This window comes from Lipotes vexillifer, unplaced genomic scaffold (genome assembly GCF_000442215.2).
Source record: "Lipotes vexillifer unplaced genomic scaffold, Lipotes_vexillifer_v1.1 scaffold141, whole genome shotgun sequence".
Taxonomy (NCBI): domain Eukaryota; kingdom Metazoa; phylum Chordata; class Mammalia; order Artiodactyla; family Lipotidae; genus Lipotes; species Lipotes vexillifer.
The window spans coordinates 492,048-502,447 of NW_006792108.1; positions in this window are offsets into that span (position 1 = coordinate 492,048).

The following is a 10,400-nucleotide window of genomic DNA, read 5'->3' on the forward strand; positions in this document are numbered from 1 at the left end:
CCCCTGCATCGGCAGGCGGACTCTCAACCACTGCACCACCAGGGAAGCCCCCTAGTTCCTTTTTTTATTGGTATGTAATACGTTGTATGGCTGTATCAAAATGTGTTCTCCTATTTATGGCCATTGGATTGTTTCCAATTTGTGGGGGTAGAGGACTATTGTGAGTAAAGCTGCTGTAAACACTCTTGTCTTTTTGTGGACATATGTTTTTATTTCTCTAGAAGTAAATTGCTGGGTCATAGGGAAGGTGTACATGTACTTTTGTGAGAAGCTACCAAACACTTTTCCATAGTGGTTCTGCCATTTTACTTTCCCACTATCTATGAATATGAGTTCCCATTGCTCCACATTCAAACCAATGAGAATATGATTTTTTTAAATGGCTGAATGGTATTGTTTCATATTATGTGCCTAGACCAGTTGTTAGACATTTTAGGCAATTTTTAATTTTTCACTATTATAAGCAGGAGTTCTTGATTATAAATCCTTGACTTCATCTGTAAGAAATATTTTCAAGGGAAAATTCACCAGGCTTACCATTTCTATACCATTTATGATTCAGTTAGTACCTGGTTAGTTAAATTCATTAGCAACAATAACAGAGCAGATAATGCAGAACTGTGGCCACATTTCAAGGTGGCTTTGAAATGCATTTCTTTAAAAGTTACATTGGAAGTGGATAGGTGACTACAATTCCACAACTTGAAAGCACTTCAAACACAGAACTAGCACAAAGTAATATTATCTCTTTCTTCTCTCTCTCCTTTTGTCCTTTCCCCTCTCCCCCTTCTCCCCCTTCTCCCCCTCCCCACCCCCCATCAAATAACAAAACTGAAACAATTTAATAACAACTTTGGTGTCCTTTATTCAAGGGAAAACAACCCATGGATTGCGGGGGAGTTCAATGCTCACTAGCAGCAAAGCAATCTTCCAAGGGATTTTGGGCAAGAGAGAATTTTACAGAATGTTAGAAGAGGCAACTGGGAAGCAGGGTGAGCTTGGCTAGCAGGTCGGGGATTTTCTAAGGCCTGCAGGTCCTATTTTCTAGAGTGAGGTGAGCTCACTAAAGCTGAGTTGGAGGATTGATTGGGGTTAGGTTTCTTTGACAGGTGTGTCCTGTTAAGTGCAGACTGACAGGTTTGCGTTTGTGGTATGAGTGGGGTCCCTGGGGTGGCCTCCATTTTGGGGTCCTGATAAATGAATTAACTTTATCACTCCACATATACATATCTACTCATAATGTCTGGATTCTGAAATAAAGTTCAAGTGAAGTCAAATAACTTAGATATACCATGGATGTGAGAGACCTTTGACCCTTTCAGCCATCTGTATAGTAACATTTGTAGAATCCGGGCAAACAAGCTGGAGGGTTGCTGCCAGGTGGATCCACTTCCCTTTCCTCCTCAACTTTCTCGGGTGGGGGTGGATGGAGCCACCTTTCAGTCAGGCTTATGGCTGAGCAGAACTAAACTCCCGTATCAAAACTGGGATAGGAGGCCGAGCCTTTGCTGGTGAAGCTCTAACTTTGCCACAGATGCCATACGGAGAGAATATTACAGGAAAGGAGGAGCGATTAAAGTCAGATCCTGAAGCCGGTAAAGCCATTACTGTTTTGGATTGTGTTGGTGTGGTGTAGCTACCCGAGACCTGCAGACTTCTCAGCTTGGGGTCCACAAACACCCCCAGAAAATATGAACTAAATGGTAAGTTGTATATGTTCACTTTTATCTGGAGACAAGACTTATCTATATTCTTGTATAACTGTTGTCATATTCTCAAAGGATTCCATGATCCAAAGGAGGTGAAGATTTGCCAGAATGACCTACCGGTGCTAAATTGAAGGAAACCTCATAATTTGTAGTCCTTGACTGAGATGCCCTTTGTAGAAGCCTAATTCTCTAGTTCAAGCGCCTGGCCTTCTCAGATTCCCTTTTTTCCCTCATCTAACTTCTTTTGTTTATTTTCTATCATATTTCCCATCTCTCCCATCTCCTTCCTTCCTTTGGATTCTTCTCTCTCCTTTCTGGTCCTTTTCCATACCCCCTTTCTTCTTCTTTCTCTACTGTAATAGACCCACTGGGGAAGCTTGGCTTGGAGTGCTGGGGCAGTCCTATAGGCAGGAACTTCTCCAATTTATTTCTCTACCATCTTTTCCCACTGTTCCCAGTAGTGATTATAAGATATTGGTATTAAGTAGATGAACTCATTTTGAAAGTACTTGCTTAGTGTTCTTTCAAGCCATATAACATTTGACCATGGTATGTACTAAAGCATGATGATGAGCACCCCAGGAAGATAATGTTGACATCCTTGAGAAATTAATGGAAAATACTATGAGGTACTGTGAATAAATAGCCATAAAGGCTGGTTGAATATTTTCACTTAAAGAGCCATTAAAAATAATGCTATTTATATAACCAAAGTGAATCCCATTTCTCTGCAGATCAAATAATTATGCACAGCAAGAGCAAGCATCTTGGTTTTCACTAATTACAGAATTTTTTTTCACAAATAGCTTTTTATATTTTAACAGTGCTGGTTGTTTTAAAGTTGTTCCCAAGAATGCATGTTCAAAAATCATCTTTCAATCTTTCACATTTTTAAGAATGATGTAATGCTTCCTTGATTATTTCAACATAACATGGAATTGAAACTCCATGGTTTGGGGTTTGCAGATTCTTCCTTTTTTAATCTTTTTTAGGAACACATTTCATAATGAGTTCTGGTCTAAAATGTGATCCTGGTTTTCATCAGAATTTCTCTCATTCTATTTTTGGCTGAAATGGGGTAAAGAATCACATGACTTTTGGCTCTTTTTTGTCCAGTGTTTGTGGTTTCACACGGTTTTAATATGCTTGAGGGTAAGATTTCATTTTGTAGAGAAGGGTTTAAGGCCCCAGTGGTCCAACATAGCCCTGTGAGCTGCACTCTCTCTCTAATGAAGGCCATAATATTTTTATCTCTTAGAGAGATTGAAGACCATAGCTTTTGTGGATGGATTCCTCAATGTATTTGGGATGAAATTGGTCTTTAAAACATACAAATGTTATTTCACTCCTTATTTAAAACTCCAGAGATTTCTGCATTACTTGTCTATCACTGCAGAACAAACCACCACTAAATTTTCATGATTTTGAAACACAAAACTAGGTACTGGCTCACAGCTCTATGTGTCAGTGATTTTGGTTGGGCTCAGCCAGGCTGTTCTGTTGGTCTCCCCTGGGGTCACCCTTGTGACTACAGTCATCTTGTGCTTGACTTGGTTTGGATGACCTACATGGCCTCACTGGCCGTTGGTGCTAGCTATTGCCTGTGGTGCCCAGTTCTCCACCACATGGCCTCGCATCCTCCAGTTGGCTAGACCAGGCTTCTTTATACAGTGGAGGCAGGGCAGCATTGTAAAAAGGAGAGGATGGAAGCCGTAGGGGTCTCTTGAGGCCAAGTCTCAGATACCCCACAGTGTCACATCCTCCAGATTCTCTTGGTTCCAGAGCCAGCCCCAGTTCAAGGAGAGGGAAGATAGCCTTCACGTCTTGATGGGAGGAGCCTCAAAATCACCTTGCAAAGGGACATCCATGTAGGGTTGCAAGGATTATAGTGATCATCTTTGCAGGCAACCTTATTAGCACAATTAAATAAAAACAAAATTTTCACTATGGCCCCCAAGTCCCTACATCATCTGACTTCCTTTTCAATCTTGTATTGTTCCACGCTTCCCTTTGTTCCTTGCCCTCCCTTCTGTCACTCCAACAGCCTCACCTTGTTCTCTCTGTCTCAAGTGCTCCTTCCTCATATCTTGGCTCCTTGTTGTCACTCAGGTCTTAGTTAAATGTCACTAAGAATATATATTTTTAGAAAAATACTTTATTGAGGTATGATTGGCATATTAAAAAGCTATACATATTTAATGTATACACAGCTCTATGAGTCTGGGGAGAAGTACACACCCTTGAAACCATCACCAACATCAGTGTCACAGACACATCCATCACCTCCCAAAGTTTTCTCCCACCCCTATTATTATTATTAGTGTGTGGTGAGAACACTTAACATAAGATCTATACTTAGTAAATGTTGAGTATACAATACAATATAGTTGGCTAGGCACTATGCTGTATAGTAGATGTCCAGAATTTATCTTGCATAACTGAAATTTTGTATCCTTTAACCATCACCTGCTCAACCCCTCCACCCCCTGCAATCAGCCCCTGGTAATCACCATTCCACTCTGCTTCTATGAGTTTGACTATTTTATATTCTACATATGAGAACCCTCAGAATGTCTTAAGTTGCCTCTTCTACTTTCTTAGCAACTCTTTATTACTTATATGCTTTTATTTATTTTATTTATCACTCTCTGAAATTACCTTATTTTTAAAAAATATGCTTATTGCTTATTTTCCCACTGGAGTATTAAGTTCTATGGGAGCTAAGGCTTTGTCTGTCTTGTTTATTCCTATATGTTTGGGGATGAGAATGTGTCTACCATAATGGTCCTCAACATTGGCAACACTTTAGAACCACCTGGACGTTGTGGGGTGATGCCCAGGCTGCACTCCACACAACTGGAAAAGCCAAGGGATCCCACAGATCACTGGCCTAGCCTGAAAACCTCAGAGAAAAGCAGGAACAAGGGCTGGGTATTAAAGAGAAGGCAAGATTTAGAGATGTGGAGGAAAGAAGACAGCCTCCCTGTCAGAGTGGACCTAGGAGGTGCAAGAGGGAAAGGAAATGGGTTTTGCCGAATGAGCAATGCCAGGAATAGGCTTGTAAACTTTATTCGATAAGTGGTTGGTACATCGACCATTCTTCCTGAATTTTACAAACTAGCTGATTTGAAATACTGTATTCCATTTTCTATGTAAATCAGCAAGATATCTTCCAACATTTCAGCATCTAAAGTCCACATCTAAGGCAGACGCAACACAATATCATAGTAAAATGATGAATCTTTTGTTTTTTTAATCAGCAAATATAGACTCTGACATGGGAAATCTTATCATTTAAGAAAGCAACTTTATATTCTTAAGTGGAGCACAGGAGTGATAAAAGTGATGTCTTAGGGTTGTTCTGTAAGAAAGGATTGGAGATTAGAGGCAGGAAAAGGAAAGAGATGGGTACCGTAGCCATGCTGGTGCATTTATCCAGGTGAAGTGGATAAGGGTCACGGTGATGGGAACATAAAGTCAAGGGTAGATGTGAAAGGCATTTGGAAAAAAGAAGCAAGACACAACTCATGATGATGGGTCAATAGTGTCCCAGCTGGAAGAGAAGGGTGGCCTTACTCTCCTGGGTTAAATTATTCCGCTGAGCATTTATATTGACCAATTTCACAGAATTAAATTCACATAGTGCCGTGTGTTGCTTGAGTGACAGGAAAAAGAGCAGAGAGAAAAAGACATTTACCTGGTCCCAGTTTCCAAAAGCCTAAATCCTTTATTTTTTAAATTGAGATATAATTCAAGTACTATAAAATTCACTCTTTTAATGTATACAATTCAGTAGCTTTTCATATATTCAAAAGGTTGTGGGACCAACATCACTGTCTAATCCAGAACATTTTTATCACTCTAAAACAACCCTGTACCCATTCAGTTACTCCTCATTCCCCGCTCCCCACCTCTTGGCAACCACTAATCTAGTTTCTGTCTCTATGGATTTGCCTATAGTGAACATTTCATATACATGGAGTCATATAATATATGGCTTTTTGTGATGGACCTCTTTCATTTCACATAATTTTTTTCAAGGTTTATCCATGTTGTATCATATATCAGTACATTATTCCTTTTCATGGTTGAATAATATTATGTGGATATACCACATTTTGTTTATCTATTCGTCAGTTATTTGGATTATTTCTACTTTTTGCCTTTTATGAATAGTGCCTAAGCCCTGCAGTTTTGAGATTGCCTTTACTACGTTCATGAGCCATCTTCAATATTTCAAGGACACTACTGGAAACATCCCTTTGGCTCACACAAATGTTAGAACGATGCCATTAAAATGGAAGATCAGGCCATTCCTTTTCTCAAAATGCTCCAGTGGCTCCCTTCTCACTCACAGTAAAAGACAATCCTGAGCACAAACTCTGAGACTTTCTTCAGTCTGTTCTGTGTCTCCTGGTTCCATCCTTTGTCTCAGCTGCCCTGCCTTCCAGTTGATATTCAACCACACTGGGCATGCTGTCTCCGCGGGGCCTGTTCTCCTTGCTTGCACCTCTTCTCCCAGGGATCTCAATGGATCACTCTGTCCCCTCCTCCAGATCTTTGCTCCAATATCAACTTCTTGGGAAAAGAACACCCCTGTACCCACACTGTGTTTTTCACATCCCATCTCCCTCCTTGCTTTGTTTCCCTTAGAACTTATTCTATCTATATATTTTATTTATTTATCTTGCTTATTGTCTATCTTCATTAAAATGCAAACTCCAAGAGGGTAAGAACTTTGATGTGTTGTGTTCTCTGCTATATCTCCAGCACCTAGAATTGCATCTGCCAGATAATAGATGTTCATTAAATATATGCGGAATGAATATACTTCAAATTAGGCTGCTCAGGCTATCTAAAATATCAAATTTCTTTGTTTTTGACTGGAAGGAATACCCATGCAGTATTAAAGTATGTCTAACTCATGCTGATTGAAAGTTCTAATGAGCATAAGTCTTTGACTATACGTATTAGTTTGACTAATGTAAAAAAATACAGGCATTATCACTTAGATGCATCAGTTTATTTGGTAGAAAAAAAATTCAGAAACTTTGGTTTATGTGGGGGGAGGTTATGGGGAAAGGGGGGTGCCTCGTGGTAAGAAGTTTGGGAACAACTACCCTAAACAGCTGTCTAAAAGGATCTTGGTTAATGCAGTTGGTTAATTACCGAGAAATTCCAGGAAAAAATAAAAAAGCTTCATTCTAAACAAATGTTTATCAGCACATACCATTTGACTGGACTACTGTTCAAAGGTTCCTGTTGCAACTCTTTTTGGCAGCACTTGTGTAGAACTGAGGCAGCAGTAAGTGACAAAGGTTTTATTTATCTCCTGTTATTATCTGTTGACTTTTAAAAGGCTCAGTAATGAACAGCGGCAGATTAGCTAACCCATCAGGAAGAGTGAAGCAATGTCTTGTGAGGCCCAATGTTCCCACCAGCCCCCTTGGAACTCTCCAAGCCAGTGAGAGAGAACTCTCAACAAACTTTTTATTACATAGTTGTGTGAAATGAGGCTCCAAAAGGGGAAGTAAGCCACGCTGTTAAGTAAGAATCTGCCAAAGTAAAACAAAACTAGCACTAATTTGAGAGAGTTCACATTAATTGTACTCTGATTACACTGGACATTTTCTATACATATATTACATCGCTTCATCAGTAGTGTGAACTTTGAGACAGATATTATTTTTTCCTTCTACATTCAAGAGACCTGAGACTCACAGAGGCTAACTTGCCCCAAACTTTAAGTAAATGGCAGAGCTAGGATTCAAATCTCATTATTTGGACCATGAAAATCTTTGATCTCTTTCTCTGAAGTCTAGTATCTCCAGGTGGGAAAACCTCTTTCTCTAAAAGTCTCTTAGTTCCTGCCCCTTGACATTCACAAATAATAATGATGATGATAATAATAATGATAAGGATAATGCATATTTACTGGGTGCCTACATTAGTCTAACCTCTGGGATACGTTAAAAAAAGGAAGAAAAATTCCTGCCTTTGTGGGAGAAGAAAGACCATGAACATAATATAGAAACAATTTATGTAGTTTTTTAAGAAAGTGATATTTGTGATGAGGAAAAGAAATAGAACAAGCTAAGGGGCAAGATCAAATAGAGTGGTCAGGGCAAACTTCATTAAGGTAATACTTGAGCAAAGACTTGAAGGAGCTGAAGATGCAGATATCTGCAGTGAAATGTTTAAGGCAGAGAGAAGAGCTAGTGCAAAGGCTCTGAGGTGGAAACATGCCCTATGGGTTTGAGAGACAGTGAGAAGGTCAGTATGATGACAATGGCTAGAGTGACAGCAGAGAATGGTGGGAGGTGAGGTCAGGTGAAACAGGGGCCAGACTGTGCAGGGCCTTGTAGGTTACTGTAAAGACGTTGGTTGGCTTTTACTCTCAGTGAAATGGGGGAGTCTTTGTAGGATTTGGGGTAGAGGAGTGACAGGATCAGGTTTACACGTTAAAAGTATCCCTCTGGCTGTTGTGGTGAGGAAAGTGAAGGGAGAGAAGGATGGCCACCCCAGATAGGAGCCTCCTTCAATGATCTAGACGAGAGATGATGGCTTAGACCAGAGTGGTAGCAGTGGAGGGAAAGGGAAGTGACTGGGTTCTGGATAAGATTTGCTGAGGGATTTGACAGAGAGAGAGGAATCAAGGATGCCAGTGGCTTTGTAGTAGGCATCTCCCCATTAAATCTTCTAAGCAATACGGCCACAAGGGAATGCAGGGTTCAAGAATCTTCACAATGTGCGTGCGACACATGGCAAAATATTTTACAGCCTGAGGAGGAAACAAAATACTTTAAACTATTTCATCAAAACAATCACTCTATACAAGATACAATATTTAAAATTCTAAGTATCAAGAATCAGAATCTAGTGCTATCTCTTCATTTGATCATGGTCAGAGTTACTTAATCTCTCTGAGCCCCAAGTTCTTTTTCTGTAAGATGGGGATTACTGTTCTGCTGTCTCAACTGGGGGACAATGTGATCTCTATGGGAGCAGTGACTTTGTTTGGATAACTGCTCTACTCAGGCACTTAGAATGGTGCCTGGCACATAGTAGGTGCTCAGTAAACTCAAATGACTAAATAGAAGAGAATGTACTCAAGACTTTTTGGGGAAAAAATATAAGTATGTTAGGTTTATTATTAGTGAACTAAGACAACTGCCAAGACAAGCAGCTTTGGGGGAGGCCTAAATTAACAGGGTAATTACTTTGCTTTGACTTAGCCTGTCACTTCTAGTTGTTCATATAATGGAATAATGAGGACATCCCCTCAGAGTTTCTAGCCTCTTGTGCTCATATGCGCTTTCATAAGCCAGCAGCACCTGGACAACTTATGTAAGAACAGTTTTGATGAGCATCCTCCTTTTAATTAAGGACATCTGCTTTTTTTATTGGTCTCATCAGAGAGTTTCTTTGCACCATCAGTCTGATCACTGGTGAAGCTGATAACGAAAATTGACGAGGTACATAAAGCCCAGGGGAATTGAATTCTAATCTCAAGTCAATGAATTAATACATGAAAGCACTTAGAATAGTACATGGTAAGAAAATGCTCCAGAAGTACTAGTTATTCTTATTGTTATCTGTTCATTCATTCATTCATTCATTTTCCTCCTCTCTCCCTCCCTCCCTCTCTTCCTTCCTTCCTTCCTTCCTTCCTTGACAATTCACTAGTCCATTCATCTTATGGCTGTTTTCTGGGACCTGTTTTGAGGCGGGTCCTGTGGTAGGTGTAGGGCATATGAAGATGAATGGGATACTACCTCTACTTATGAGATATTCACACGAAGCCAATTAGAAAACAAAGCAGAAATGGCATCTGTCCAGCCCATCTTTTTCCTGACATTATATTAATGTAACACAAATGCCTGAGTGGGTGTCCTTAAGTTCCCCAGACTTTTGAGGTCCCCTTTTCTGTCCCTTTAGGAATAAAATCTCTCCAGACCCCATTGCATGGGGTGTAGGAAATTCAGCACACTACGCAAGCTTTCTGAGGATTCTTGTTGGTCATTTCCTACTCCAGTTTCTTCCCTGCTCTTCATTTGTCATCTTGTCTCCTACTTTTTCTGTGCTAGATCTGAATGGATTGACCACAAGCAACCCAAAGCACCACTACTCAAGGTTACTATGGATAAGAGATTTTTGCTATGTGTTTTGTGTGGATAATGGGAGATGGGGTGTGTAATTTAAGCACAGAGTAAGACTATAACTTCATATGTGATGTCAGAGTGCCTTCAAATTATGTCTTTCCTGCAATTCCCCCATTAGAAATGCTCCTCTCTTATACTTTAGCCTGTTGCTCTAAATGGACTCTGTTTTACTCCCTGTAATTTTCTCTTATGACCCCTCCTTCTGGTCCTTCTGGAGACTGGGGTGGGGGTGGGGGGGAAGTATGGAAACAGGAAGACCAGAAAGATGGTTGTGGTAGAAATCCAGGCAGCCAATGATGATGATGTGGACCATCATAAGGGGAGGAGGTTAGTGAGCAAATAGATTCAGAACTTCTTTGAAGGTAGAGTTGACAGGTTTGCTGATGGATTGGATATGGGATTTTAGAGAAAAAAAGGTCCAGATGGCTCTAGGATCATTGGCTTGAGCAATAGGAAACTTGGAATTAGTAAAAGTAACTCATGTTTAATGCAGGATATCTGGGAAATATCTAAAATATAAATAAGAAAA